The 23445-nt window shown below is 39.4% G+C and overlaps 1 pseudogene; it reads right to left on the bottom strand.

The window, feature by feature from the left end:
* Positions 1–12972, bottom strand: part of LOC122690542 — a 54471-nt pseudogene extending 41499 nt beyond the window's left edge.
* Between the last annotated feature and the right edge of the window lie 10473 nt (positions 12973–23445).

Raw genomic sequence — 23445 nt, 5'->3', positions numbered from 1 at the left:
TCTTGGTCACTGTTGTTTTGCCAGCATAATGGATACTTAATGAATGAATGAATGAATGGATGAGGGCAGTTTTGAAGGGTGGGGATGAGGAACAGTGGTGGGAGAAGGAGAAAGGGAAGGAAGGCATTGAAAAAGACATATGATAATGAGTTTCAAATATCCTGAGTAGACTTCTGATGGAGCTGGTAAAGGGGCTGAATCCTGTCCAGTTTGATGTGGCAAGAAATAGGGACCAGATATGGAAATTGGACCAGAAGAGCACTGCTAGCTTAAACTCCCAATGAGTTGAAATTGAGGTGATTGCATTGGCCTTTCATGGGTCATGGAAATAATAGGGCCCAAGTTGCTTGCACCCAGATTCCCAAGAGCAAGAGGGCAAATGACATGTAGTTTATAGTCCAGATATGTAGTTTCCTAGATTCATCTCCCGTGTCCCCCACATTGCCCATGGCATTGAACTTTTTATCAATTTCTTCTCAGTTTGGGGAAATTTTATCAAACTCATTCTAATTCTCTAGTTTAGTTTTCTGCAGTAGACTATCTAGTTCCAGTATATTTTTCATCTGAAAACAATGTTTCCCGACCTGAGGGTGGTTCTGCTTTTAGAAATAAATTGTCATTTTGAATTTTATTCTAAATCCAAATGACAGATTTTTATATTGTTCTCCTTTATGTTTTAAAAGAAGTCCCTTACAACTTTTTTTTCCTGAATCCTTAGAAGGTCTTTATAAGTTGAACTTCTAACTCACTCTCTCCATTCAGTAAGTTTTTTCTGTTTATTCTTCCTGATATTTATGCTTAACCATTACTGGGGTTGATATGTCAGAGACTGTGCGGATCTCAGTTTAAATAGCTTAATACAAGATACAAGGAAAAGTTTATATATGTTTGTTGTTTTGCTCTGATAAATAGGGGTTTAGACGGGAAGGTTTAGACTCTCTTGACTGGAAGGAATGGAAAGAGTGTTTTGTACAGGAGACAGACACGGGGCAGGAAAACGAACTGCTGGGCTCGGTGTTTTCTCCTTCATGTTTATTATGGCTGATGGTGAGTCCTGCCCCACTTCTTCCAAAGCCATGCTTGTCCTTGTCTTCAAGGACAAGTCTCCAAGCCATGCTTGTTAATAGTCTTCAAGGGCAATGCCCTTGCTTTTCTTAACCCCTTTGTCTCCCAAGTTGAGCATAACTGGCAGTGATGTCCACTGGTCTCTCCCTGCCCCTTATATATTTGCTTATATACTTCTATAAAATGTTTGAGTTTTTTCTTTCCCATTTGGCCCACTGCCTATCTGTTTCTACTCAGAGCTACTCTAGCCATGAGAGCTTCTGTGAAATTCCACCCATTATTTCTCATGAGTTGATCCATTAGATAATCATTTCTTTAACTGAATCCATCTACACAATATACCACCCTTCTATGTTTCCTAGGATTGCTAAGAATGTTTCCATATTATCTATTTCTTTGCTTATTATAGTGGAAATTTGGGAGAGAGGAAGTTAATTGCTTGGGGTCAAGTCAAAATTGGGGAAATGATATGGCAGCTGGAAACTTTTACAGGGAAGATGGGCATTAGAGGGCAGAAGGGGCACATGTGATCTTGGGTTAGAAAGTTCTGGGATTAAACCGCAGGTAGGCCTCTTCCTGGCTGTGTAACCTTGACTATTTGACCTCTCAGTGTCAAACTCTCATTCTTACATCTCCATGCTCTTTAGGAATAGAAAGTATTTGTATGGTGGAAAGGAGGAGGGAAGGCTTAGAATGTTGAAAACAAAGCACAAACATTGGAAAGAGGCCAACCTATAGGGATAAAAACAAAGTGGAGTGTTGTCCATGTTTTGGTTGCCTATCCTACAGTCATCCCTTCTTCTTCCTGGCTGGAAGAGTCCAGTTTTTTCTACCCTCCCTTATACGTGGTGGTCCCTCTCCTCCTGCCAAGTTTGGGCATGCACACATGATACAGTGCCAAGGAGTCACGAGGGGACCCTGTGGGGACTTCTGGGAAAGACCTTCTAATTGTTGAGAAGAGAACAAGAGGCAGAATTGCCTTCTCTTCTTGCACTGGACAGTGTTGCATAGAATGGCTTGAGCACAGGAGTGTGATCCTGAGAATGAGCTCCTTGCTAATGATGGGCTGATGGACCTGGGAGGTTAGAGAGGAAAGGAAGAAACCAGGGTACTTGATGATGTTGTGAAGACACTGAGTTAATCAACCCTACGAATTCTGCTGCATTAGACTTCTTTAATTAATAAAGCCAGTGGAACTGTGTGGATTTTCTTTTTTAAAAATTCACAACCCAGAGCATGCAAAATGATCCAGGAGAGACAAATGTATGTTTGAGTGGACTGGGAAGCAAATGTGGTTCAGTTAGAAGGAGGAATGCCATTAAGAGCTTTGAAAACCAGAATGAAGAGTTGGAGCTTGGTGTGGTAGATTACAGGGAGCTACAGAAAATGTTTGAAGAAACAGATCTTGATGAATGTAGTGTTTTAGATAAGAATCATTTGAGAATATGATGGCTAAAGTAATGAATGAAAGAGTCTGAATTTAAGAAGACCAGCTAAAAAATTTGGCAGTGGTCTGGGCATGAAACAATAGACACTGGACCAGAGTTTTATTAGTGGAAATCACTGTGTACTTTTGGTGTAATTTTTCTTTCTTTTCTCTTGTCTCCTGTAAGGCTTGCTGGAGGAGAGCTTCCTATTAGTGTGACAGGACGTACATCATTTGGGCAAAGTTTTCCATACAAAAGATGCTGTCAAGGAGCAGGTTGCTGGCTTATCAAGAAGAGAGACAAATGCCCGGGGGAGTAGGAGATGGAAGAGCTAAGAATGAGATATGAACAGCACCATCCCTGCCTGCATTCTCCCTTCCTTTTCCATGGGCTTCAACTCACTGCAGTGGAAAAACCAAAGGAGAAACTGCTGCCCCACGATGACAGGTGGGGACATCCAGCAGCACCTGACATCTGCCTCTGAGCTTGAGAAGCCTCTCAGGTGGGAAAATCTCTCCTGCTGTAGAGTTTAGACCCCTTCACATGTCCTTACCTGTGTGATATTCCTCTATGAAGAAAATTTGTTTCTATTTAATTCTTAGCGCAGTATGAAAACCTGTAAAAGAGAGTCATACATAGAGAATGGACTTATGGACACAGGGGTGGAGGAAGGAGAGGGTGGGACAAATTGAGAGAGTAGCATTGAAATGTTTACACTACCACGTGTGAAATAGATAGCCAGGGGGAATTTGCTATATGATTCAGGAAACTCAACCCAGGGGGCTCTGTGACAACCTAGATGGGTGGGATGGGATGGGATGGAGTGGGAGGTGGGAAGGAGGATCAAGAGGGAGGGGACATATTGTACCTATGGCTGATTCATGTTGATGTATGGCAAAAGCCAACACTGTGTTGTAAAGCAATTATCCTTCAATTAAAAATAAATAAATTCAAAAAAGAGTTATATACTTAGGTCCTGTGTAAAACTAATCTGATATTTGAACATTTGGATTTAAGATAAATTAAAATATTGTTTCCATTATAAAAATATTTACCAACAGTTTAAATAGTAACTTTTTCTGATGTACATTAAAATATAATTAACTTTTCAGTAGGCTTTACTAGCAACATGTCTATTTTGTAAAGTAAATTTCAACTGCAAAGAAAGTTATTTTCATGCTCGATAAAGATGCATTGTTCTAAATAATGATTGCAGTGGAAAATTACAAGACACACATGGCTTTTACCCAGCAGGGAGTGTATTTTGAGACTCAATAAATTTAAGCTAATCTTATTTTTAAAAAATAGCACAGTTTCTTCTTTACACATAATTGTATCAGTTAGGGATTGCATTTTGGCAGAAAAATCCCAGAAAAACTGACAAATAGTGTTTTAAAAAATTAGTGGGATTATTTGTCTACTGCTTCGGAAGTCTGGGAGAAAGCAGCTTGAGGATGCCATGAAGGAATAAAGTTCTTCTTCTCTTTGTGCTGTACCATCATAACCAGTGGCTGTTTCACTTTGCGCACTGAGGGAGATCCAGACAAGAGAAAGAGGGAAAGGAGCGCCAGTTGACTTGTACTTGTGTTTGATTGGACAGAACTGAGTCACGTGGCCACCCCTAGACATGAGGGAGTCTGAAAAGGTGAGCTTTCAGCACTCCTGAGACAAGAGAGGGTTGGAATGATGTCAAATTGGACAACTTTACAGTATCTGCTTCAGTCATGTTAGTTACTTTGAGAGACAAAGGAATGTCAAATAAAAACAACTCCAATTTCACATCTCACTATTTGGTTAGGTTTTGACACAATATACTTAAAGTACACTTATATGGTGTATTACTCTGGAGTTGGTCAATAAAACAGAGTCTTTCTAGATAATTAAGAATTAAAGTGGTTTAACATAGAAATAAGAGCTGAAGTGAATATTGAGAAACTGTGAGAACAAAGCTGCAGCCTCCAGGAAAGCCAAGGAAGCAGACCTTGGAGACCTCAACTGGAAGCACCAAGTGAGCTATTCTCAAAAGCTTTTTAGGTAACGGATGTGATCCTCAGAGACTCTGAGGCCCCCCCACCTGTTGTGTCCTGTACAACGGCAGGCACACCCAAAGCTGGGGCTCAAAAACAGCTACTTGCTTCCTTGCTTGATATATATTAAATTAATAGGAATAGTTTGACTGTTGAAACCTGTGTACCAGTGTTGAGATCCCCATTTGAGTCCAGACATGCCCAGTAGGTGGATGGGGGTTCAGTTGGCAAAAGAGAAACCACCTCAGTTACTTCAAATAGAGGAAAATCAGTATGAGGAGTTGGCTACATAGGAGGTGGAAGAGCTGAGAAGTCAAATAGGGGATTGTGAGGCAACACGGAAATTAACCATATGAGGGAGCTACTCCTACCCCTTGGCTAAAGAGCAGCAGGAATCAGGAGTGTTAGGAGAGCACGGAAGCTGAGGAGCTCTGGCAGGAGCTAGTGGGTAGGGACTTTCCACTGGAGCTGGAGCCGTAGAGACAGAGTTACTGCCTTGCAGCAAAGAAAGAGTTAGGGAGAAGATTCCTGATTTCTCCCCTTCTCCTACCCTCTGGTCTTCTGACTGTCCCTCCTGTTGGTGGGAACAAGCCAAGAACCAGTTGGCTGCAGAGATTGGCCTGCAGGGGTCAGCCAGTCTGTAATATGGCGCACAGCTGGGCAAGAATAAGACATGAATCTGGGGGTAAATAAAAATCGCTGGCATAGAGTGTGTGTGTGTTGCTTGAGGATGGAGAAACATCTCAAAGGGGTCTCTGAACTGGCACCCTCCCTGGTGCTTCAGTATCCCTTTATATTTTGCAGAATCCTGGGGACCTAAGCTTTGAGCCATGTCCTGACAGCTCTGTGGCTCTGCTGTCCAGCCGTCCATGCTATTTTCATTTTGCCCTTGTGGCAGCTTAAAACAGTCAGGCTCAGATATAGTCAGTGCTCAGCAGGATTACAGTTGTGCCAAGTTTTGTGGTCCAGTTTGAATTCCTTATAAACTAGAAGAAAAGTGGGTTAATTTATAGAGATGAGGAGGGATATTTAAGATTTAGAGATGGTCACTATTTTAACTTTCCTTTAAAAAATACCAGGATTGATTTAAAAATTTTAATATTGGTTAGGGAATGGATACTTAGTTTGTTATTTGATTTACTAAAGAATTTATTATAAACTTTTATTGTCCTAAGTATTAATACTTTGGCCACCTGATGCAAAGGGCCGACTCATTGGAAAAGACCCTGATTCTGGGAAAGATTGAGGGCAGAGGCAGAAGGGGGCGCCAGAGGATGAGATGGTTGAATGGCATCACCGACTCAATGGACATAAATTTGAGCAAACTCCAGGAGGTAGTGGAGAACAGGGAAACCTGGTGTGCTGCAGTCCATAGTGTCGCAAAGAGTCGGACACAGCTTAGCGACTGAACAACAATATGTAGGAATTTAGAGGCTAGCTCTCCATACCCAGGAAAATTGCTATCTGTGGCCATGCAAAGAACTTTTTGATGTTTTTCATCATTTAACATCTGTAACTGGCAAAGTGATTTTATTGATTGTCTTCATGCTAGGTTATCTAAAGCATCAATATCTGATTGTCCTGGTGAGAATTCTTTATGTTCAGCTTGTCTTTGGGACATGGATGGAATGTGAATTGGAATTCTGAGCCTTGTTGGTAAGTAAATTTCATTTACAACATGTTGTAAACTTGCGTTAAAGATGACAAACTCATAAAAACGGCCAATAGCGCATTGTGTGTTGTGCTAAGTGAGCTAAGTCAGACAGAAAAAGACAAATACTATATGATCTCACTTATATGTAGAATTTAGAAAAGCCAAACTTGTAACAACAGAGAGTAGAATGGTGGTTACCAGGGGCTGAGGGGCTGGGGAGAGGGTGGGTAGGGGAGTTGGGCACATGTTGTTTAAGGGTAAAAACTTGCAACTATAGATAAGTCCTGGAGATCTAATGCACAACATAGTGATTAGAGACAATACTATATTATAAACTTCAAAGTTGCTAAGAGACTAGATCTTAATCATTCTAACCATAAGAAAAGAAATGCTAATTATGTGATGTGAGAGAGGTGTGAGCTAATGCTATGGTGGTAATCAACACATTGTACACCTTAAACTCACCCAGTGTTGTAAGTAAATTGTATCTCCAAAAAGAAATGGCCTATAGTCGATAATGTCAGCACGTATCCAGATCCCTCCCACCAAAAACCTTTTAAACATTTAACTACCAAAACATCACCTGAGACTCATTCTCTGTGGTATGCCCCCACTTTTGCCCCTCACATGCTGAGAGATAGAGGAGCCTGGGAATTTATGTTCCCCTGGAGTGGCTCTTGCCTCATGGGTGATAGACATGTAAATTTCCAGCCCCCTTGTCTCTCCTGTTTGGGCAACTCTGAGGAGGAACTTAAATTCCGGGGGCCGGAGGCCCCCTGAGGTTTCAGAGTCCACCTCCTTGCATGGCTTTGAAATTCTGATTACCGTGTGAAGGATTAGCATAGGACTTAGCATCTCAAAACAAGAAAAATATTTTAACACGAAGTTTCTGAGGGTCAGAGATCTGGGATGGCTTAACTAGGTCGTTCTAGCTCAGGATCTCTCATTAAATTGGAGTTAATGGTCATCTGTAGCTGGGGGATCTGCTTTCCTGCTCACTCATATGCTATTGGCTGGAGAAGTCAATTTCTGGCCATGTAGACCTTTATACAGGGCTGCCTGAATGTCTTCAGGACATGACAGCTGCATTTTTCCAGTGCTAGCGAGACACACAGAGAGAGAATGTGCCCAAGACCAAAATCAGCAGTCTTTTATAACTTAATTGTGGAAATGACATACCATAATCTCTGTTGTGTTCCATTGCAGAGGCCAACTCCGGTACATTGTGGGAGAGAACTACACAATGGTGTGAATAGCAGTAGGTGGGAACCATTGGGGGCCATCTTTTCTTTTTTAACATTTATCTATTTACTTGACTGCGCCAGGTCTTAGTTACAGTACGCAGGATTTTTAGGTCTTCATTGCAGCATGCAGGCTCTTTAGTTGTGGCATGTGGAATTGTTAGCTGTGGCATGTGGGACCTAGTTCCTTGACCAGGGATTGAAGCCAGGCCCCCTGCATTGGGAGTGTGGAGTCTTAGCCACTGGACCACCAGGGAAGGCCCCATTGAGGGCCATCTTGAGATGTGACTCTTATAGTTTCTCTTTCTTCTCTGTTCTTTGCTCCCTCTTCTCCTTGACTGGTTTCTTATGGCAGGACTTCCTTAATAAATTACTTGTACACTGATTCTTTTCTTCAGATCGGCTTCTGGGGAGCCTGGCCTAAATTCATGTGATCTCTTTGACTAAAACAAGGATCGTTCTCTGTGCCAAGTCCAGCTTATGACTTGTTTTTTACAGCTTGCAAGCTATTAATAAGGATAGTTTTTATGCTTTTACATTACTGAAAAAAAATCGAAGGGAAAATAATTTTTATAATTATATATAAAGTTTCCTAGCATTTGAAAATTATATGAAACTCAACATTCATAAATGAGTGTTATTAGAGTTTATTTTTGTGTATTGCCTATGACTGCTTTCACATGACAAGAACAGAGTTCAGTGGCTGTGACAGTTGCTACATGGTCTGCAAGGCCTTCATTATTTACTTCCTGACCCTTTACAGGAAAAGTTTGTTGACTGCTGGTATATAAAGTGAACCAACTCTGTGTGGTTATGTTCTGAGCATTTTCAAAGCTTTGACACCACTGCTCTACTTGCCCATCAGTCTAAAAGTTGTTTCAGTGTCCTTAAATTTTGCTCAGTATCTTTTTGTCACTCCAAGGAGGAATAAAAATGAATTATTTTGAATTTTCCTGCACCATTCTTCTTTCAACAGTGCGTGGCTGACAGAAGAAACAAAATTCTTGCTTGGTCCCATGAGGTGTGTCAATTGTCAAAACTCTAAGCAACTATGGCTTGATTCTCAGAAGAGGGAACTTTTAAAATTGTATTAAGAATTTCAAATAACTTAGAAAACAGCCTTTCAAATATCCTTGATGCTTTAACACCCAACCATTTCATGTCCCAAAATGTACTTACAGAAGCAAGTAGAGTTGATTATTATTGATCTTGGGGAATTTTAGTGATGATAAGATGTAATTTTATAATAAAGTTTTTATTTCCATAGCAGGATTATATAAAGGGGTAAATTAGTGAGCTGAAAAATGCTTTATAGTTTAAATAAAATGTTCCTTCTCATTCATTCTCTGATCTTCACCCAGGCCTCTGAGGCAGGCGAGGTAGATTCAATTCCTGTTTTACTGATGAGGAAATGGATAAAATGATAGATTCAAAGTTAGCTAATTACATAGTGGTGAAGCTGGAGCGAGAATCCAGTCCTCTTGACTTCTAATCCACTGTTCTTTCCACTAAACCACTTGACTATTTACTGTGTGCTGAGCATTGTATGAGGCACAGTGGGAACTTACAGTGAAATAGTACTTACAATAGTACTTATATTTAAATGCCACTTTAAACTCCCCCCTCCCACAAACATTTATTTTCTCCACTGAAATTAGTATATATTAGATTACTCTTGTTCATGCTGTCTTGTTTAGTAGCTGTCAAGTGAATTTCTATACACTTGAATTTTACATTATAATCGATGTAACACAATTCGTATCTAGAGGAAAAACCTTTTATCTATTAACTCCTCCTTTATTGGTTCTATGTTCCCTGAGAAATAGAGCTAAAGCAAGAAACACTTTGTAATTTTAGGCTTTGACTAATAACTCTATATGCAAAGATATTTTATACATTTTTAAAGTTAAAATGGGGAAACAGTTTCTTGGTTTGACAGGTCTTGAGGGTTTAAAAGGAAGAGAAATGGCAGTTTTAAGTGATACTGGGAGAATGTTTCATGTGAGAACCTCCTGGATGAAGCTGGCCTTATTTACCTAACTAGAAAATAGGGAAAACAATTGAAAGATTTTATCTCTATAATTTATCTTAACATTTGGAAAACATGCAGAGTGTTGTTTCTGATTATAAAGTTAGCATATGCTATTATAACAAGTATGGAAACTGCAGAAGGTTGTTCAAGATTAATGCATGACCCACTGGAGGGACTTTCCTATAAAGAATCGTTTCTTTATTTTTTGGTCATTTCATGTGGCATGTGGGATCTTTGTTCCCTGACCAGGACTGAATCCATGCCCCTTGCAGTGGGAGCTTGGTGTCTTAACCACTAAACTGCCTGGGAAGTCTCTAAAAGAACACTTTAGTGTATTTCCTTTCAGGTAAGTTTTCCTCCTTGGCTATACTGTACACACTTGGGTGAGTTTCAGGTTTTGTGGCCTAGATTTTAGCACACAGATTCAGCTTGGATACCGAGAATAAAAGCTTATAAATCCCTTATACAAGTGGTTCAGTTCTTGTCTAACTGGAAATACTTCTTCACTGAAGACAGCCTCACATCATGTGTCAGTATTTTATGCTTACGAATCATCATTTTTCTTCTCATTAGGGTTATGAGTTCTGTGGGATGACGAGAGAGGTAATTTTTCCCTAGTTCCCCAGGAACAGGAATACTTTTGACTGACAGCCCTGAAAAGAGAATAAAGCCAGTCTTAAATTTGTCTTTAATCCTGCTCACATATTCTTTTGATGCATTTTGAACATCTTTTATTTTCATAATGAGTCATTTAAAAGAGAGATTAGCATTGACTTTTCCAGAGTGAATGGCAAATCCTTTCCTTTGTAGTGGCTTCCTTTTTTAACTGCTAATTTTCTTTTATGGTCTCCTATAAATATTCAGTGTGTTGAAGTTTTCATTTTTTGAGTAGAAAATCTAAGTGAATCTTGTGGGATGTGCATACCTATCTTTAGTATAGTCTTTGTATGGTCTGGTGACCAAGTTCTGATATTCTTGAATAGTAAACTTTTGAGGGCTGTATCTTTTAATATGGCTGTATCTCTCATTTTACATATGTGATTAGCAAGAGATTTTTCTCCTCTCAATTAACACCCCTTTTTGAACTTTCATAGAGTAAGTCTATTTCTCCTGTTTGTGAGTATCTTTGAAGATCAACTCACCAATAGCATGGCAAGGATTCTACTTCAGTGCACAAAGAATGTGGTGGTAAAGTTTGAAAAACTTAGGGCAATAATTATGGATAATTACATATGAGAGAAGAACTCAGATATGTCCTTAGGCCTTTGAGGTATAGATGGAAGGTCTCCAATAGATTTTATTATACCCCTATAAGGCTTAGTGTCAGCATGACTTACAAGTGCCATTTTCTTTGGTTAGCATTTCCTCCTCTCTTGCTAGTGGTCCTCACTCACATAGTTCCCATGACCAGGAAAGAAATATCAAAAGACAAATGTTTGAATTCACATACTAATTTAGTGAAGCTAGATAAAAACTGAAATGAATGTTTGTTTGATGTTAGTCTTTTGGGGTTGCCAAGCCATCTGCCTCATTCAGCAATGGTCTCATTATTTTTCAAGCTTATTCTGCATTTTGTTGATAGATTTATTTAATGGATTTTTCAGTTGCTGTTTGCCAGTCTTGCTCCTTCTTTCAGAAAGCACCCAATGCAATAAGAAATGATCTATGATGGTATTCCTGCATCCTAGTATGTCAGTAGGAATAGGGTGGAGTCAGTTGGAAAGTTGAGACATTTTAGATGGAGCCATCTTTCAAGGAAGAGAGTTGACAGTTTGGTCTGAGCCATAAGCTTTGCAAAGGTCATTCTGTTGAATGTGTGTGAGTTATTGTAATCGCTGATGAGGCCAATTCTATGGAGTAAGTTGCTAACATCTAAGTGACATGTTAACTTTTTCAGTCCTGGGTCCTCTTATAGCTTAGAGATTAATATCTTAGCCCCACATGAATATTTAACTCAGTGCTGGTTTCAAGAATCAGAATAATTATATTCGTCATCTGTGGAGTTCTTTCAACTATATCTTTATTGACATTTACTTACAGTACATTTATTTTCAAAAAAGTATTAGGATAGATAACATGGGGTAAAACTGAAAGCTAGGATAATTACAAGAGCAAGATGATATCCCCAAAGCTAAAGAGTAGTTAGAGTAATTAAATTTAGTTAAAAAAGAGTAATTTCAAATTATGTAGTTAGTGGCATAAATTTGGAGGTGAGGAGTCTGTGTCAAACATTTCATAAACTCATTTTCAAAAAGGATATTTTAATAGAAATTGTTAGAATAGATTTAATGACCATATTAAAACCTTTTTTGTAAGGTAGACATAGGCTGTCCTAAAGTGGCTGATGGCTTCTAGAAGGAGGAAGAGTCGTGCTCTCATTCATTTCTTCTCCCTGGAGGGAGTCAGACAGGCAGTTACTTCTCCCTTTGCTAAAGGAAGTTTAAAATGGTAGAGTTCCCCACTTTCTCCACTGTCTTCCCTCTGGACAGTTTAGGGAGGCAAAGTTAATTGAAAATGGAAAAGCACATTTCCTAGTTATTTTCTTTGAGTGCTATATTATTTTGACTTAACAGTTTTCCCCTCAAAATTAAGGTATTTCTAGAGAATGTTAAGTTTCTCCATCATCCACTTCTTGTGAGGTGTTAGGGAGGGAGAAATGATTTTGGATTGAGAGACTCTTTGGGGGAAAGATAGCCACTGATGGGTCCTACAGACTGGGGCTTTAGAGAGTCATAGATCATTATGAGGGCAGAATGGGAAGCAGATGAAAAAGGATGGCTTTTTATGAGGGCATGATGGGGGTCAGAGGTAGAAGGAAAGGCGATTTAGGAAGAAGGAAGGAAAGGCTCCAAGAAGAGTCTATTTACTTTGTACTTTGCCTCAGGCCTTGGAGGTGGGTCAGAGCTGCAGCTATTCTTGTGTGATATTGAGGATCTGCTCAGTACAGCCCTTTGAATACTGCCAGAGAGCCCGTATATTCAGGCCACAAGGCAAATTAGCTATGTGGTCGCTACATGGAACAGCTCAGAAAAGTGGCTCAGACTCAGCCACCTATCCAACGGTATATCCAGGGAATAGCTTCTGGCAGTCTTTAAATGGGAAGAACACCGTAAATTGTAAGGGTGTCAGCAACCCACGTGTGGCTTAGCCCCTTCCTTTCAGTTTGGGAGCCCCAGATGAGCAGCTTAGTGAACTGTCACACTGAAGCGTCAGTCTAACAGCTCAACGCCTGACGGATGAAGAACAGGAGGGTTTTGACAGAGAAAAGCAACCTCAATGCCACATGCTGCTGCTGCTGTTTAGTTGCTAAGTCAAGTCCAACTCTTTGTGACCCTGTGGACTGTCGCCTGCCAGGCGCCTCTGTCCGTGGGAATCTCCAGGCAGTGATACTGGAGTGGGCAGCCATTCCCTTTTCCAGGGGGTCTTCCTGACCCAGGGATCAAACCTGCATGTCCTGCATCTCCTGCATCAGCAGCCAGATTCTTTACCACTGAACCACCTCGGAAGCCCTCGATGCCATCTGCATCCTCCCGAGAAGCACCCTGGACACAGCTACCACTGAGAGTTGAGTGGGGCAGCTACAGGACTTAGGACTTGTTGGGTGGCAACACCAGTGCCATGTCGAATATATAGCTGGTGAACTTATAAGCACAACTTAAGCACAACTGCTGAAAGCCATGCTTGGCTTGCTCCCACTTTGTAGCTCTTTCTCATGTTGGCGGAGTTGTTTTTACTCCCATTGCAGCTGGAAACATACACAGAGATTAAACATTTTCTGAGTTTAAGCGAAGGATAAAGTCTGTCCTTTGGGGGATTGTGGAAAAAAAAAATCAAAGTAAAACAGGTGTCATATGTCCTAATCAGTGTCCTAAGAACTGAAATTAAACTGTGTTTATCTTCAAGTGACCCAGTTTTCCATGTAATTGTGCTTCAGTTCTGGAACTGTATGTAAATGCATATACATACATACCTATAACCCCTTGCATAGTTATGAAGTCAGGAGAGAAATATGTTACACACAGAGTGAAAGATAAGTTTTTAAAAACTGGAGAATCTCAGACTATTTTTTCTTCTTGTCTGTATTATATTCAGATATTTATTCATAATTCTATGCACTAAGATGGCAGAGTGAAGAAGGAAGCCCTACCTGAAGGCTGTACTCTTTTTTTCTTTTTAGAACAAATCTCTAAAATCTTTAGCTCTTTAACTGAAGAAATCAGAAATCAAAATTTAGTCATATACTTATTCCTTTGACCAAAAACTTTGGTCAAAGTTTTTATAGGCAACTGAGGTGCTCGTGCCTGACTAAGGATATTGAATGTCTCCCACTGGGTAAAGTTCAATTTAGCTGAATGAGAAACAGGTTTTAGCCCAAAGACTGAAGAGAATGCCATTCTTGAGGAAATAAGAATTATTCTTTGTGAAAGTCTGGTTTCTAGAGAACATGGAGGGAGGTTTCAAAAGTTAGGTAGATTGCTAGACTCTCTTACGTATCGGGGATTTTCGAAGTTGTCAGTCTACATACCTTTAGTAAATAGCATGGTCCTTGCAATGCTTAGTTTGCTCTCTTCATTCCACTCTTTCTAGGATCAATTCGTGGTCCCTCTATGCCCTGACCTGAGTTGTAGAGGCTGGCCACCATCACTTATACTCTCTTTCCAATTAGCCTGTTGAGTTTAGCTAATGGAAGATACCAAAAGGAAATTGAGGAGGGGAGGAGAGAATTGATGTTCCCACGTTTTGTGATGTGGTTTTTGGCTTTGGCTCATTCTTCCCCTCCTTTACAGTTTCCTATCTCACTGGGTCCCTGTAACACCCTCACCTTCTCCTCTTACATCTTCAGGACTAAAGGAGGAAATAGCTTTCCATTATTGCTAATGTCTGGGTATTTCAACACTCCTTATTGATTCTCTTCAGCCTCCCAACACTTTGGAAGTCTCTTGAGCTACCTGATTTGACTTTTTTCCTGCTGAGACTTTGACAGATGTGAAGTAACTCATTTAAGATCATGTCATGAATTAGTGGCAGATTTTGTCAATCTCTATCTAGGTCTCCTGATTTTGCTGTCTAGTGCTCAGTGCAGCATCTATGCCTGTTTGATCTCTTTCAGGAAGCTTTTGGAGGAAAGGTTTTGCCAATTGAGCAGACATGAATGCATTTTTATTTGGACAGGCAGGGCTAGTGCTTCTGTCCATGGTACTAGGGTCCTGCAAAGAGTGATGTACTCTTCAGAGTCCTGTCTGTTGCTTCTCTAGATTGCATTTTAATTCTAGCATGGAAGTAAAAGGAGAGAATGTGGCATAAGCAAATGTTGAGACAGGAAAATGTATCAGTAATCAGGATGAGAGACTGAGTAGTTTACCAATGAAGAGGAATTCCTTGAGTTCTTTTTTCTACCTAGATTTGTGAAGTAAATATACTCCAATAAAAATTAATTAAAAATTAAAAAATTGGGACCCTTTCTCAACTCTGTTCTATTCATAATAATTCCAGGTAACTGGCAGAGCAAATCTGCTGGTGTTTTTCAGAATTTCTTGGCTAATCTTGGAATTTAATTTTTCCATAAAATTTTATGACTAGCTCATCAACCTACATGAAAAACTGTTGAAATTCTGATGGAGTTACACTTGACTCTATCTTGAATAGGTATATGTATCCTTCTATGTGTCTTCCTTAATATATTAGTGTAATTTTATTATTGTCCCTGTTTTATATGGACCAATGTTCCATTCTATGTATGTACCACAGTGTGTTTACCCATTCCACATCTCCCAGTGGAGGAAAATTTTGATTGTTTCCAAGTTAGGATATTGTGAACAAAACTATCATAAACAGTCATGAACAGGTTTTTATGAGAACATAAATTTTCATTTCATCTAGGAGTGAAATTACTAGGTCATATGGTAAATGTATATCTAACCTTATAAGAAACTGCCAAACTCTTTTCTAAAATGGCTGTACCATTTTGCATCCCCACAATTCTGTAACTTTTATTTATAAACAGCAGCAGACATTAGAACCAGACAAATGTTTTCTCAAAATACAGTTTAAACATAAATGATTTGACAGAAGAGGCTCTATATTTTCTTTATTTACAGTGCTTGGCAAGTACTGAAATGAATTTTCTGAACTTCTTAACTTTACTTATTCGGTTCTGCCCTTTGGAAAGGTAACTCCACATACTGAAAGAGGACTTCTGGGGCCACCAGGACATAAGGCAAGTGGTGAGTAGGCTGAAAAACAGCTGAGGAGCCTTTGAAAATGAATCCCTACTTTCCCCCTTTTAACAAAAATGGCCTTAATTATTAGGAATACACAAAACTTTGGTTTCTCTTTCTTATTACTGTGAGGAATAGGAAAGACACAGAATATGGAAAAAGATGGTGGGACAAGGAATCTTCTCACTTGTCATTTGTCTGTGGCTGAGTTTTAGGATGGTTCTGGCACTTGGCATGGAGTTGGTGCCCACTTTCTCCCTTTCTTAGTTTGGAGCAGCCTATTGGTTTTGCTGTTGTAAAGCACCAAGGCCAGAGAAATGGATAATGCATGTTAACAACAAACTAGCAATCTCCCCTGCCTGTCACCTGCTGTTGCTGACTGTGTAGGGGGCAGTTGCCTAGTAGATGGGAATAATTGATTTTTCAGCTGGCACCCCAGCGTCAGTCATTTTCATCAGTCAGCAGGTGAGGACATTCTGCAGCTTCTGACTGTCCCTGACTCCGAGCATGTGACATCTTTACTTAAGAAGGCCCACAACTCAGTGACTGTTAATTACCTGAGCTTATAAAGTGAGTTTTCCTGAGCTCTCATCCTGTTTCCTCAAACCCATACAAAAGTATCTAAGTCGATTTTTTACCCCTTTGTTGGATTGGCTGATAAGCTTTGGGGAGCTGTGATTTGTCATCTCTGTCATTATTTTCAGCTCTCAGATGACAGGTGATTAAAAAGCTGAATGAGTTGGGGAATATGGTGTTGGAGGCCATGAGGCAATGACCTTGGGTAGTTCTGAGTATCAAATAGCCCTTAGTGTGTTACAGTAAATGTTCTCTTCATGTTTCTAACAAAATCAGTCACATAGCTGTTCTCTGAGATGGAGAATAGAATAGTTTTCTTGCTGGTAGGTTTTTCTGAAGGGAGTCATATTAGGGCCTGGGGAGAGTTTCAGTACTCTAAACTAATACAGAGAAGGTGATTGACTCTTTTTTTTTATGATTACAGAAGTGAGACATGAAATACATGAGTTATTTAAGAAGTAAAGTATAATATTGTAAAGATATTTAAAAAAACCCCTCCATGACCCAGAGAGAGTATATAATCTATACATACACAGATTTTAAAAGATGAAACTGTATTCTTTAAACAGTTTTGTAAACCTACTCTTTTCATGTCAGGAAATGGAAATATGCATCATTGTTTTTAACAGCTAAATACCCTTCTATTTGTGGAGGAATCAGCATATTTAATGTTTTCTGTTTTTCCAGTATTTAAGTAAATATTATAAAAAAGCTACAGTAAATTTCTCTAGCCTACATCTCATATACTTGTCTGATTATTTCTTTGCAAAAGTTACTAGGAGTTAAATAGCTGGCTCAACCATATGTGTGTTTGAATGGTTGAATGGTGTATATATATATGTCTAAATTATCCTCCCAGAATATTTTATCAGTTTACCTTCCTACCAGCAAGGAGATAATATCCATGGGTATTATCTGTTTTTTGTTTTTGCTAAACTGGCCAAGAGAGAAATGGTATCTCGTTAGAGCTCTTATAATTCCTAGTGAGGATGAACATTTTTCCTATTTTATGGGGCATTTACATTTTCCTTTTGTGAATTGTTTGTCCATAGCCCTTGTCCACTGAAAATGGTATATTTTTCTGTTTATTTTTTTGTTTGCAAGAGTTCTTAATGTATCAGTGATATTAAGCCTTTGTTATAGTTATTTTTCTCTGTTTTCTAGGTTTTCTGTAGAATGTAGTGAGTTAGAGGTTGAACTGCTTGATTTAAATACTGGCTCTGCTACGTACTACCTGAGTTTGGTGTCTTAGTAACCATTCTGTGCCTATGTTTGCTCACCTAAAAATGGGGAAAATAATAGTATCTACCTCATAGGGCTAGTGTAAGGATCAAATGAATTAAGATACACAAAGTTCTTCGAATAGTACTTGGTTCTTAGTAAGTACTTGTTATTTTTATGAGTGTAATGTCATATGTGTACTTTTTATACAAAGTCATAAACTTGTATATATTTAAAGCTATCAATCATTTCGTCTATGTTTTCTGCCTGTGGGTCATGCTTAAAAAGATCTTTACCCAAGGATTATTTCTAAAAATGTCCCCCTTATTTGCTTTTTTCCCCCTTATTTTCTATATGCACACTTTTAAGCATTCAAATCTTAAATCTTAAATTTGATAGGGGAAAAAAAGCCTAGCACTCCCTTTTGTGGCATTGTGTATTGACAATGTTGATTTTATATCCATCTTGGACATGACTGATGATGATAACTGTTCAGTATATTTCCTAGTGCAGCATCTTGTTCAGGAAGCTTGTTGATGTATCTGACAATTACAATAAGGCAAGTAACACAATGTCTCTATGTTGGAAAATTTCAGTTTGGTGCAGCTAAAATATTTAGCAGTGCAATTCGAGGGGATTTTAATTTCAGTGGTGTCATTTTTAGTTAGTTGTAAATGGCAGAAAAGTAGATATCTGAGCCTGGATCAGATTTTTTGTGGTAGAACGAAAACCATGGCTACATTTTGCAGTTCATCCCATCAGAAAGTAGAGTGTGCTGCCTGCCCTACCCCTTGAGTATGAGTTGGTCATGTGACTTGCTTTGACTGATAGAAAGTGATAGGTGAGCTCCAGAGTCTTTGTCTTCTTTGAGCACTGCCCAGGATCACCATTCCATGAAGTCCTGGATATAGGGCCACATGGAGAGAGAGGCTTATCTATGCCATCTGTCTCAGTTCATCGCAGCCCCCACCTGATCTGCTGCGTGAGTGAGTCTGGGAGAGAGCAGAAGAACCAAACGGTCAACCTGCAAACTTGAGAGAAATAATATGTTGTTGTTTTAAGCCTCTGAATTTTGAGGTGGTTATTTTGCAGCAATAAACTGAGTGTGCAGTTCTAGAGGATTCATTTTAGCTGTGCACTTTTGTCTTAGTTCAGACTGCTATATCAAGAATACCATAGGCTAGATGTCTTAAACAATAACTATTTATTTCTCATACTTCTGGAGGCTGGAAAGTCACAGATCAAGGCTCCAGCAGATTCATGGTCTGGTGAGAGCCTGCTTCTTGGTTCATGGATAACCATCTTCCTGCTGTATCCTCATATGGTGGAAGGCCTCTTTTATAAGAACACGAATCCCATGGATGAGGGCTCTGTCTTCATGACCCAATCACCTCCCAAAGGCTCCACCTTCAAACACCATCAACATTAGGGATTAGGTTTTAAGTATGAACTTTGGTGACACAAACATTGTCTCCAGCAAAGTTTTCAACAGGAGTATGTGGCAGAAAAGAAAGAATTCTAAGGCTTTAACAGAGTTCTTATTATCTCTGCCGATAAGAATGTATCTCTCCTTTATTTTCAAAATTTAGTCTACTCTATATTTGGGGGGGGGGGCTCTATTGTTGCCTCAAAATTCTCCAAGCCAGGCTTCAACAGTACATGAACCGTGCAATTCCAGATGTTCAAGCTGGATTTAGAAAAGGCAGAGGAACCAGAGATCATATTGCCAACATCCGTTAGATCATCAAAAAAGCAAAAGAGTTCCAGAAAAATATCAACTTCTGTTTATTGACTATGCCAAAGCCTTTGACTGTGTGGATCACAACAAACTGTGGAAAAATCTGAAAGAGAATACCAGACCACCTTACCTGCTGTATGCAGGCCAAGAAGCAACAGTTAGAACTGGACATGGAACAACAGACTGGTTCCAAATTGGGAAAGGAGTACATCAGGGCTGTATATTTTCACCCTGCTTATTTAACTTATATGCAGAGTACATCATGCAAAATGCTGGGCCGGATTAAGCACAAGCTGGAATCAAGATTGCCTGAAGAAATATCAATAAACTCAGATACTCAGATGACACCACCCTTATGGCAGAAGGAGAAGAGGAACTAAAGAGCCTCTTGATGGAAGTGAAGGAGGAGAGTGAAAAAGTTGGCTTAAAACTCAACACTCAGAAAACAAAGATCATGGCATTTGGTCCCATCACTTCATGGCAAATAGATGGGGTAAGAATGGAAACAGTGAGAGGCTATTTTTCTGGACTCCAAAATCACTGTGGATAGTGACTGCAGCCATGAAATTAAAAGACGCTTGCTCCTTGGAAGAAAATCTATGACCAACCTAGATAGCATATTAAAAAGCAGAGACATTACTTTGCCAACAAAGGTCCATCTAGTCAAAGCTATGGTTTTTCCAGTAGTCATGTATGGATGTGAGAGTTGGACTGTAAAGAAAGCTGAGCACTGAAGAATAGATGCTTTTGAACTGTGGTGTTGGAGAAGACTCTTGAGAGTCCCTTGGACTGCAAGGAGATCCATCATGTACATCCTAAAGGAAATCAGTCCTAAATATTCACTGGGAGGACTGATGCTGAAGCTGAAACTCCAATACTTTGGCCACCTGATGCGAAGAACTGATTCATTTGAAAAGTCCCTGATGCTGGGAAAGATTGAAGGCAGGAGGAGAAGGGGACGACAGAGGATGAGATGGTTGGATGGCATCACCAACTTGATGGACATGAGTTTGAGTAAGCTCTGGGAGTTGGTGATGGACAGGGAAGCCTGACATGCTGCAGTCCATGGGGTTGCAAAGAGTTGGACACGACTGAGCAACGGAACTGAACTGATTGTTGAGGAAAAGCACAAGAGTGCTGTTTTGTAACCGAGCCAATGTTTATGAGCTCCTTGGACTAACTGAATTTGTTACACTGCTCAGGCAATGTTCTGATTTGGAATTCCTAAGCGCATTGTCTCTCAGGTTTTGAAATTGTTCTAAGTTTGAAATTAGAATCAAAAGGCCTACACAACAGAGTGAAGCATCTTTTTTTTTTTTTGGAGTTGGCATAAGTTGTGAAAAACATAGGAAGGGAATTCAGCTTTCTAAGTCTTGGTTTCCTCAACTGTTAAGTGAAGTACATGAATCTTATTTACTCTAAATTTCTTTCCAGTTCAAAACATAAATGATACTCCCAGCCATTACATTTCTTCTGAGAATTTTATGAGTGAAAAATACTGCATAATGCTACATGAACCTTGTAGCTTTAAAAATACCATGTTTGTAATTGCTTTTATATATTGCTTCTGATTTCTTATTTCCTGCTTTAGTCATTTCTTTCCTATATTTCAGGACAAATAAGCTCAAATAATGGTATGTATTTACTGGTAAATTAATTGTTTTTACCAATAAAACCTGTGCAACATGTGCTTTACCCTTCAAGATGAGTACAACTAGAGGGCATCTTGTATTTACAGAGTGTGTAACACTCAATCACAAAACTTATGATTAAACAAGTGTGATTAGTTCTCATAGTTTTTTTTGGATCATTTGGACGGCTCTCCTTGCCTGGGCCAGCATTACCAGGGCTGAATGGTCTAGTATGGCCTCCTTGACATGTCTGATAGCTGGCTTGATATCATCCGGGATGACAGACAGGGATGATTTGGGCACAGGTCAGCACATTCGCCTCAGCTTGTTCATATACGGTAGTTTCAGGGTTCCCGAGAGTAACGAGAGCACAAGGTCTGATGTTGAAGAATTTTTCTTTCTTTTTTTTTTTTGATGTTGAAGAATTTTTGAAGTCTAGGCTTCGGTCACATTTATTGATGCTTCATTGACCAAAGCAAGTCACACGGCCAAGCTCAGATTTCAAGGAATAGGGAAATTGATTCCACTTTTTGATGGAAGGAGCTGTAAAGTCACATTGCAAAGGGCCATAGATACTGAAATGGAGAGAATTTGTGTGCCATTTTTGCAATCTCCCACAGTATCTTAGACTATGTATTTGCCTTTTGACCATTGCAACATCATCTCTCACTGAACAGTAAATATATATTGATTTCCTGAACAGAATTTCTTTGGAAAAGCCATTCCTTTACTTTTCATAAGATTGATAATAACCTCTACTTGAAACATATAATAAATTAATTTTAAAAAATTTATGAAATGAAGACAAGCATGCAAAAGAGAGTAAAAATAATATCTAATTCTACCACTCAGAGATAGCTGTTGTTACCTTCTTACTTGTGGAAGGATCTAATGTTATAAAGATTAAGAAATATGCTCTTATTATATATCCTATATAATAGTACATGAAATGCTATATATATGTGATAAAATGTACTCACAAACCCTTGTGGGTCCATTATTTTAAAATACTTTTTGCCATTTTTCTCTAGAACTTGGCCTTAATGAGTCTTTTCATATATTAAAGCACAAGTTAAACAGAAAGACTCCAAAATATAGTAGCTTAATCAAGACATATAAAATAGATGGATAAGATGCTTATTTATGTCTCAGGGAAAAGTCCAAAGGTTAGATGGGTAGTTTACATTGGATAGTTAGGTTGACCTGGTCTATTCATTCAGTGACCCTGGCTAGTGGGTCAGCTTTCCCATCTTTTCAGTAAGTGGCTTCTAGATCTTGGTACAAGTTGGCAGCTGTAGTTCCGGCTATTTCTCAGCGAGAAGGGAGAAAGAAGTTTCTAGAAACATCTTCATCTGTGAGATGAACTGAAAGTTGCACATGACTTTCTCCCACATCCCACCTTCCTAAACTTTGTCAAACAGCTACACCTAGCTGTAAGGGTGGTGAAGTGAAAGTCGTTCAGTCATGACAGACTCTTTGCAACCTCATGGATTATACAGTCCATGGAATTCTCCAGGCCAGAGTACTGGAGTGGGTAGTCTTTCCCTTCTCCAGGGGATCTTCCCAACCCAGGGATCGAACCCAGGTCTCCTGCATTGCAGGCGGATTCTTTACCAGCTGAGCCACAAGGGAAGCCCAAGAATACTGGAGTGGGTAGCCTATCCCTTCTCCAGCAGATCTTCCCTACGCAGGAATTGAACTGGGGTCTCCTTCATTGCAGATGGATTCTTTACCAACTGAGCTATCAAGGAAGCCTGTAAGGCTGGTAGTGTACTGCATAAAACCTGGCGACTCTATTGCTGAAGAAAGGAAGAGAAAATGATATTGGGAAATTAGAAATTTCTATTATATTAACCAAATTGTACATATGTAAATTACATTGCATCCTTAAACACGTAGCCATAATATGGTGGATATCTTTTGCTTTGTGCTGCTCTGTGTTTGTTCTCTGTTGGGGTAATAGCACTTCAGTTTTTCCTTCAGAAGACTCTCAGATCATGAAGTTTGGGTTGGGCCAATGTGCCCCTCCTCACTACACTTCCCCTCACAACAAGGATGGATATGTGACCTTGTCCTGGTCAGTGGAACCCAAATCCGGGTGTTTTTAGTGGAAATAATGAGAAGGTGAAGCTTTCTTTTTCTTCTGCTGGGATAATTTCAGCTGTTGGAATGAAAGACAGGAAAGAACTTACTGAGAAAAATAGAGCTGAAGAATGGAGAGGTAGAGAGAGATGGAGTCCTGAAAACATTGTTTGGGCCTCTGGTTCAAGCCATTCCTGAACCTAGAATCTCCCTTGATTTTTAAATTACATAATTCAAAAATTCCATTTATTTTTGTCATTTTTGTTTTAGATTTCTGTCAATCACAACTGAAAGATTTATGATTAAACCACTCATCACGGTCCTGACTAAACTCTATTTCCTTTGGGTCTCATTCCTTTTCCATCTCAGAGTGTATGAATTCAAATTCTGTCATCTAAGGTTAAGAGTATTCCTCATGGTAGCCTCACTGACAGATCTGAGTCTTTTCTAATCTTCATGTCTTTGGTGGAATGATACCACAGTTTCTGGTAGTGGGCCTTAGCGGACACAAGTTGTTACTGGATTTCTTTCTG

The sequence above is a fragment of the Cervus elaphus genome, chromosome X, assembly GCF_910594005.1.
Source record: "Cervus elaphus chromosome X, mCerEla1.1, whole genome shotgun sequence".
Taxonomy (NCBI): Eukaryota; Metazoa; Chordata; class Mammalia; order Artiodactyla; family Cervidae; genus Cervus; species Cervus elaphus.
Note: the sequence above shows the minus strand (reverse complement) of the source record. Positions and strands in the feature narration are given on the sequence as shown.